Genomic DNA, 8,369 nt, shown 5'->3' on the forward strand with positions numbered 1-8,369 from the left:
CAGTTTGGGTGTCCAATTAAGAGCTCTCCAACTCCAGAATCTTTGGTCGCCATATGGACTTATTATGAAGAAGGAATTTCTCAAGATCTAATTCGACGAGTTAGGAGTGCCTGGGGTGAGGTTTTGCGTGCAGAAAAAGACCCAAGGCCATGGGTAATGGACGGGAAAATATCTTACCGACGATGGATTCTGGAAAGGGTTAATATGATCAAGTTACCTTTCAAATCGGACTCCCCTGCTCCGGAGCGATTGGAACCTGTTGAGTCTGAGGAGGTGAAAGGGCTAAAAGAAGAGATCGAGAAGATGAAATTAAAAAATGCCAAATTAATTAACGAGCTTCAAAGTCTCCGACATGAGTATGTGGATCTGAGGCGTGATAATGAGGAAATGACAAAAGCGTATGAAGGGATTCTTAGGCAACAAAGAGAAGAACGAGATCATGCTTTCAGAGTGAAACAGGATTTGGCCGCAGCAAGCACCGCATTAAAATCAAAGGACCGAGAGAGAGATGCAGCAGCAGCATCTAAGCGCCAAAGGGATCAGTTGTGTGAAGAATTTAAGAGAGAGAAAATTGAAGCACTAAGACGGTTGCACAATGCTCAAATGAGAATTAGTGAGGTTGAACAACAAATGAGAGAGGTGGTGTCGACCTATGAGGTGAAGATGGACGAGGAGCGTTGGCATAGAGCTGAATTGGAAAAGGAACATCGAGAGGTGATCAGTCGGATGAATGAGTACACGGCCGAGCAGGAAACGACTATAGAACATTGGAAGAGATGTTTCTCACAGCTAGCTGCCTTGGCGAATGGAGCAATTGAAGAAATCCCACGATTATTAGCTGAAGCAGAGGCTGCACTACCGATCTTCAATCCGCCAAGGGAGATTGAAGCCTTCTTTAATCATTGCAAGAAGTTGATGAGGGAGATGAAGAGCATGATAGTCAGGGGTAGGGAATAGGTTTTATTTCTTTTCTTGTTTAATCAATGTAGAAGACTTGTTAATGGTTGGGTTGTATCAGTTTCGTGTTAATTTCTATGATATATTTACCTTAACGTTCTCACAGCTTTAAAATTTCCGACTAGAATAAATGTTTTGCATTCATTTTATTTCTTTTCATTCTTCATAATTCATTTCATTTAACGAAATAATAGAGCAAAATCAAATACGACGGCAAAATTTCCACGACACCCTTATCGCACACGAGCTAACCACAGAAGCATGGAAGATTGGGAAGAAGCCCATGAAGCTGTGAAGGCTGACATTAACGAGCTAAAGGATCAAGTGGGCCAAATCCTAGAGGTTTTGAAGTCACTGAAGGCTTCAGGGGAGGCCTCATCCGCTAGGGTCGAGGAGAATGCTCATTCTTATGGTACGCCTCTAGGCGCGTCAGTTCCGTTCCCAATGTACGGCTTGCCTCCGGGATACACTCCTCCAGTTGGAGAATATTCAGATGCAGAACAAACTTCTTTCTCTTTTCCTGCAGCTAACAACACACTATCGAACGGTACTCAAGGGCCGATGTTAGCTTCGACACCCGTGATAGGAGCAGAGATGAATGAGACAGTCACATTCACAGGACCGAGGATGACTGTGGCGCCCCAGCCTCCGAAAACATTCATCGATGCAGATGCTGCGACTAAAGCTGCACCACACGCTACAGTCCAAGCAATATCCACTGTTGTTGATGGGGCTAAGAGTAAGCTTGAAATTCTTGAGGAAAGGATTCGTGCCATTGAGGGTGGTGGAAGCTAGAGATGGCAAATAAACCCATCCCTGTGGGTATTGCCCGAACCCGTCCCCGTTTTGACGGGGAATCCCCGCATTGACTGGGTATGGGTATGGGTATGGGGAATCCCCGACTTTTTCAATTGGGTATGGGGATGGGTATGGGGATGTACATATCCCCGCCATATTACCCGTCCCCGTTTAAATTATTAAAATATTCCTAATTAATTAAATAACCACATATATATATATATATATATATATATATATATATATATATATATATTATTTTTTATTTATTCTAATTATTTGGTTTGTCATTAAACTAATTTTACATATCAATTATATTTTTCATCTTATCATAATCTTTATGTAATTATGTTCAAAAATATGTATGTTAATTGAAAAATTTTATGTCTCACATTTGAATATTTCTATTATTTTTTAATATTTTTATTTAATGTATATTTTTCTTTCACATGAAAATGTTTAATACTCTCAATTTAAGTATTTAATAGCACAAACATTTCGTTTACTAGGTAATATAAAAAAAATCATTTACTTATTATTCTTATTATTAGTTTTTGTTTCATTTGAATAACTTTTTTATTTCACTAAAACATTTTTTGTTATTTCTAAAATACCGAGTATATATGTTGATATTTGAAAAGTTTTCTTAGATCTCTAAGATATTTTTCAGCTTATCATATCCTTAATTATACATTTGTTTTCTTTTGTGCGATTTCTTTCAATAGTCTCTCAAATTGCTTGTAAACATTTTTTAATTTTTTAATATTTTATTTCTTGTTTATTTTCATTATGTATAATACTATTTCGATATATTTTATTTAATTATTTTTTATTTTTTAACTCATTATCAATCATACTGTAATTTTTTCACTATAATTATATAAATAACTTTTATTTACTACAATATAAAAATTTAATGTAATTGTCATTAATATTTTTTTATCACCATCCAACATAATTGAAGTTCAAAAGATACAAGATCTATGTTAAAATTTTATTATTATGATTATTATTTGTTCTTTGTATCATTTTGATTAAGTAATGTATTATAACTTTTATTAGTGTATAAAAAAGAGATTCATTAGAATTTAAAATATTGAAGTAAACAAACATTTAAAATATATTTTAATTTTAATATTTGTTTCCTTTTATATTTTTTTAAAAGTATTTTTAAATTTCATCAACTAGGTTTCATTAATGTTTGCAAATTTAATAAATGTGTTGGTTCTCATAAAATTTTTTATGGTATTATAATCTAAAATGTAAATAATTATAATTTATTTTAAACTTTTATTATGATTATTATTTGTTCTTTGTATCATTTTGATCAAATGATGTATTATAACTTTTATTAGTATATAAAAAAGATATTCATTAGAATTTAAAAGATTGAAATAAACAAACATTTAAAATATATTTTAATTTGAATATTTGTTTTTTGCTTATACTTTTAAAAAAATATTTTTAAATATTATCAACTAGGTTTCATTAATGTTTGTAAATTTAATAAATGTGTTGGTTCTCATGAAACTTTATTTGGTATTATAATCTAAAATGTAAACAATTATAATTTATTTTAAACTTTTATTATGATTATTATTTGTTCTTTGTATCATTTTGATCAAATGATGTATTATAACTTTTATTAGTGTATAAAAAAGATATTTATTAGAATTTAAAAGATTGAAGTAAACAAACATTTAAAATATCAATTATGTTCTTTGTATCATTTTGATCAAATGATGTATTATAACTTTTATTAGTGTATAAAAAAAAGATTTATTAGAATTTAAAAGATTGAAGTAAACAAACATTTAAAATATATTTTAATTTGAATATTTGTTTTTCTTTTATATTTAAAAAAAAATATTTTTAAATTTTATCAATTATGTTTCATTAATATTTGCAAATTTAATAATTGTTTTAGTTCTAATGAAATTTTATTTGGTATTATTATATAAAATGTAAACAATTATAATTTATTTTAAAGTATTTGATATGGAAGAAACAATCATCATTCTAATATTGAATATTTGATAATATTATGTTTCCTTTATCATAAAAATTTTATTATTTTATAAAAATTAATTAAAATTAATATTGAAGTAGTAAGAAAATGGGTATGGGTATGGGTACGAGATTATACCCGTTACCCGGTGGGGATGGGGATGGGTCAAAAGTTTAATACCTGTTGGGTTTGGGTATGGGGATGGGGATGAATTTTTTTTACGGGGATGGGTATAGGATAGCGAAACCCGTGCCCGCCCCGCCCCGTTGCCATCCCTAGTGGAAGCTATGGGTTCGGTGATGTGGCGAGATTAAGCCTGGTTCCTGGTGTGATGATACCACACAAGTTTAAGGTCCCAGAATTTGAAAAGTATCACGGCACCACATGCCCTAAAAGCCATCTGACAATGTACAGTAGAAAGATGGCTGCTTATGCCTATGATGAAAAATTGCTAATACATTGTTTCCAAGATAGTTTGGCTGGGGTAGCATTGAATTGGTATACACACTTGGAGCCATCTCGAATTCATTCCTGGATGGATTTGGCCGACGCCTTTGTGAAACAGTATAAATACAACACAGATAGTGCGCCAGATAGATTGCAATTGCAAAACATGGCCAAGAAGGATACTGAGTCCTTCAAGGAATATGCACAACGGTGGAGAGAGTTGGCTGCTCAGGTTGAGCCACCTCTACTTGATAAGGAGATGGTGGCGACGTTTGTAAACACGCTGCAATCACCATTTTATGAGCATGTATTGGGGAATGTGTCTTCCAATTTCGCTGATATCATCATCATAGGGGAAAGAATAGAAATCGGGTTAAAAAGCGGAAAGATTGCATATGGCCCATTCGCGGCTGCAACTCCTAAGAAACCTAATTTTATTCCCGGAAAGAAGAAAGAAGCAGAAGTACAAGCGGCCTCAGTGATGCCTGTGTGGGAAAGTCGGGCTCCTACGATTAATTATCGACCACACTTGAACCAACCTCCTTATGTGGCCAATGCAATGTCTGTTCATCAAACACGACCTCAGCAACAAGGGTTTTATCAACCGTCGAATCTTTATCAACCACAACGTGCTCCAAACAGTGCTTGGAAAACCGAACCTAACTCGAATTTCAACAGAAACGCGGGACAAAACGCTAATCTAAGGAGGAATCAAGAGAGGAACTTCGTTCATTTCACTCCTATTCCTATGTCATATACGGAATTGTTGCCTCATCTCTTCCAAAAGCGTTTGGTGGCTATTTGTCCGATGAAGCCTGTGCAACCTCCGTTCCCCAAGAATTATGATCCAAATGCCAAATGTGATTATCACGGAGGGGGAGTTGGTCACTCTATTGAGAATTGTGTGTCTCTTAAACACAAGGTGGAAGCTTTAATCAACTCAGGATGGATAAAGTTCCATGAAGACAAACCTAGTGTTGAGGCTAATCCCCTTTCTGGTCTTGGGAACCCTTCGACAAATGCCATTGAGGTTAAGAAACACCGACTGGTGACGGATGTGAATGAAATTCGAAGCTCCAAGCGGTTTGTTTTTGAGACACTATTAAAATTGGGTTTGTTAAAAGGAGAATATAACCTGAGTAAAAAGTGTGGATTCCATCCGAGTGCTAAACATTCTATCGATGAATGCACAGAGTTCGAGGATGTTCTACAAAATCTTATAGACAGAAACTTTGTGCAAGTATGTCACGGACACATGGAGGATGAAGTATTTGCACAAGATGGTGCGGAACCCGGTGTGACTTTGCCAGAGCCATTGGTGATTCATTTCACTAGATCCACCTCTACCCCGACAATTCAAGAAAGACAATCTATTATTATCCAAACACCCTCCCCATTTCCCTACAAAAGTGAGAAAGCTGTCCCATGGAAATATGGTGCATACGTGTTAGGTGAGGAACAACGGGTAGGTGGTCAACCTAGCAGTGGTGAGTCAGTGGTGAAAAATATATCAGGCATCGGTGGAATTACAAGAAGTGGTCGAATCTTTACGCCTCCAAACTTGATGAAAGATGGAGTTGGCAATAATGAATCGGCGAATACCAAAAAGGCTAAGGAACTCTTGAAAGGGAAAACCATCCAAACCGACGAGGGTCTAAGAAAAGATGATGGGAAAGAAGTATCTGATGAGGAGGCTTGCGAGTTCTTGAAGTTCATACAACAAAGCGAGTATAAAGTGGTCGAACAGTTGAATCGCCTGCCTGCTCGAATCTCACTTTTAGAACTACTCATGCATTCAACCTCTCATAGAAAGTTGTTAATGAAGATACTCAATGGAGCGCATGTGGAGCAAAATATTTCTCTGGACAGTTTTAAGGGAATTGTTAACAATATCACTGCTAACAACTACCTGACGTTTACCGATGAAGAGATACCTACTGAAGGGAGGGGACACAACAAGGCCCTCCATGTCTCTGTAAAATGCTTGGATCATGTCATAGCACGTGTATTGATCGATAATGGATCTTCCCTGAATGTGATGCCAAAAACAACATTGGGAAAGCTACCGTGTGAAGGTATTCACATGAAACCAAGTGCAATGATAGTGAGAGCTTTCGATGGGAGTAAAAGAGAAGTAATGGGAGAGGTAGAATTGCCGATCCAAATAGGGCCATGTGTCTTTCAAATAACTTTCCAAGTGATGGACATCCTTCCAGCATATAGTTGCTTGTTGGGTCGTCCTTGGATTCACTCAGCGGGCGTAGTACCTTCAACCTTGCACCAAAAGTTAAAATATGTCATGGGTGACAAATTAGTGATTGTTTAAGGGGAGGAAGATATTTTAGTAAGTGGGCCTTCATCTTCTCGCTATATTGAAGCAGCAGAGGAAGCCCTCGAGACAACCTTCCAATCTTTGGAAATTGTGGGAAATGCCTATGTGGAGCCCTTTCCAATGAACCCACACTTGTCGCGTACTTCCCTTATGACGGCCAAGGTCATGTTGAAAGAGGGATATGAGTACGGAAAGGGGCTAGGCAAGTACGAGCAAGGATTGATGTATCCTTTAGAAGTCACCGAGAAAAAGAATAAATACGGCCTTGGATACAAGCCTACTAGAGAGGATAAGAGGAGGCTGGCGGAAGAAAGGAGAGAGCGCGGTGTGGCTCGAATCCAAGGAAAAGGACTGGGGTTAGGAAAGATTCGCATCTGTGACATCAGAGATAGCTTTCGCAGCGCGGGATGGATCAACACTAGTCAGATAGCAGCTGTCAGAGATGAAGATGAACCTGAAAGCTTGGTTTTTGTGCAGCCTTGTGCTCCAAATGCGCTACTCAACAATTGGGAGACTTTGGATCTACCCGTGATGTTTAATTTGGTTAAAATGTAATATTTTTAATTTATCCTATTGCTTTACCCGGAGCTTTAGGATTCATGACTTAACAGGATGACACCTTTTCCTTTATGCTCAGCGTGATAATCAATTTGTGTTTGCTACCTTTGTTATCTTTGTTTGCATTTTTCACTGTTTGTTTGTTTATTTATCTTTTTTTATAAACTCAAATAATGCAGATATGATAATGAATGTTTTGAAAATAACAATGTCGATGTCCCTAACTTCGAGCACCCTGTCAATAATATGGAAGATGATTATGAAGGTGACTCCGAACCCTCCCCTGAACTAATGAGATTAGTGGAACAAGAATCTAGGGAAATAAAACCCCATCAAGAAGATGTTGAAGTGCTTGACCTAAGTGAGGGGGATGAAAAGAAAGAAGTGAAAATTGGCACGAGTATGAAGAAAGAAGTGAAAGAAGAATTGTGTGTGCTGCTAAAGGAGTTTAGGGATGTGTTCGCTTGGTCGTACAATGATATGCCTGGTTTAGATACTGATATAGTACAACATAAGCTTCCACTCAAACCGGAATGCCCTCCAGTCAGACAAAAGCTAAGAAGGATGAAACCAGAAATGTCATTAAAGATTAAAGAAGAAGTGCAAAAGCAATTTGACGCTAGATTTCTAGCTGTGGCAAAATACCCTCAATGGGTGGCAAATATTGTACCCGTGCCCAAGAAGGATGGGAAGGTTCGGATGTGCATTGACTATAGAGATTTGAACCGGGCGAGCCCAAAAGACAACTTCCCATTACCGCACATCGATACATTAGTGGATAATACAGCCAAGTTCTCGCTATTTTCGTTTATGGATGGCTTCTCGGGATATAATCAGATTAAGATGGCACCTGAAGATATGGAAAAGACCACGTTTATCACATTGTGGGGGACATTTTGCTATAAGGTGATGTCTTTCGGGCTTAAGAATGTTGGGGCCACCTATCAAAGGGCCATGGTGGCACTTTTTCATGATATGATGCACAAAGAAATCGAGGTTTATGTAGATGACATGATCGCCAAGTCTGAGTCAGAAGAAGAACACATCCTCAACCTAAGGAAATTATTTGAGAGATTGAGGAAATTTAAACTTAAACTAAACCCAGCAAAATGCACATTCGGTGTGAGATCTGGAAAGTTGTTGGGTTTTGTTGTCAGTCAAAAGGGGATAGAAGTCGATCCCGACAAGATGCGTGCGATAATCGAAATGCCTGCTCCCAGTACAGAAAAGGAGGTACGGGGTTTCTTGGGCAGACTGAACTACATTGCT

The 8,369-nt window shown here is 37.0% G+C and overlaps 1 pseudogene; it reads left to right on the plus strand.

Annotated features, from left to right (window-relative positions):
* Nucleotides 1-1,218: 1,218 nt before the first annotated feature.
* LOC146886938 (uncharacterized) lies at nucleotides 1,219-7,191 on the plus strand (annotated as a pseudogene).
* The last annotated feature ends 1,178 nt before the right edge of the window (nucleotides 7,192-8,369 follow it).

This window comes from Vigna unguiculata, chromosome 4 (assembly GCF_037176805.1).
Source record: "Vigna unguiculata cultivar grain cowpea cultivar isolate G323 ecotype 2 chromosome 4, ASM3717680v1, whole genome shotgun sequence".
Classification (NCBI taxonomy): domain Eukaryota; kingdom Viridiplantae; phylum Streptophyta; class Magnoliopsida; order Fabales; family Fabaceae; genus Vigna; species Vigna unguiculata.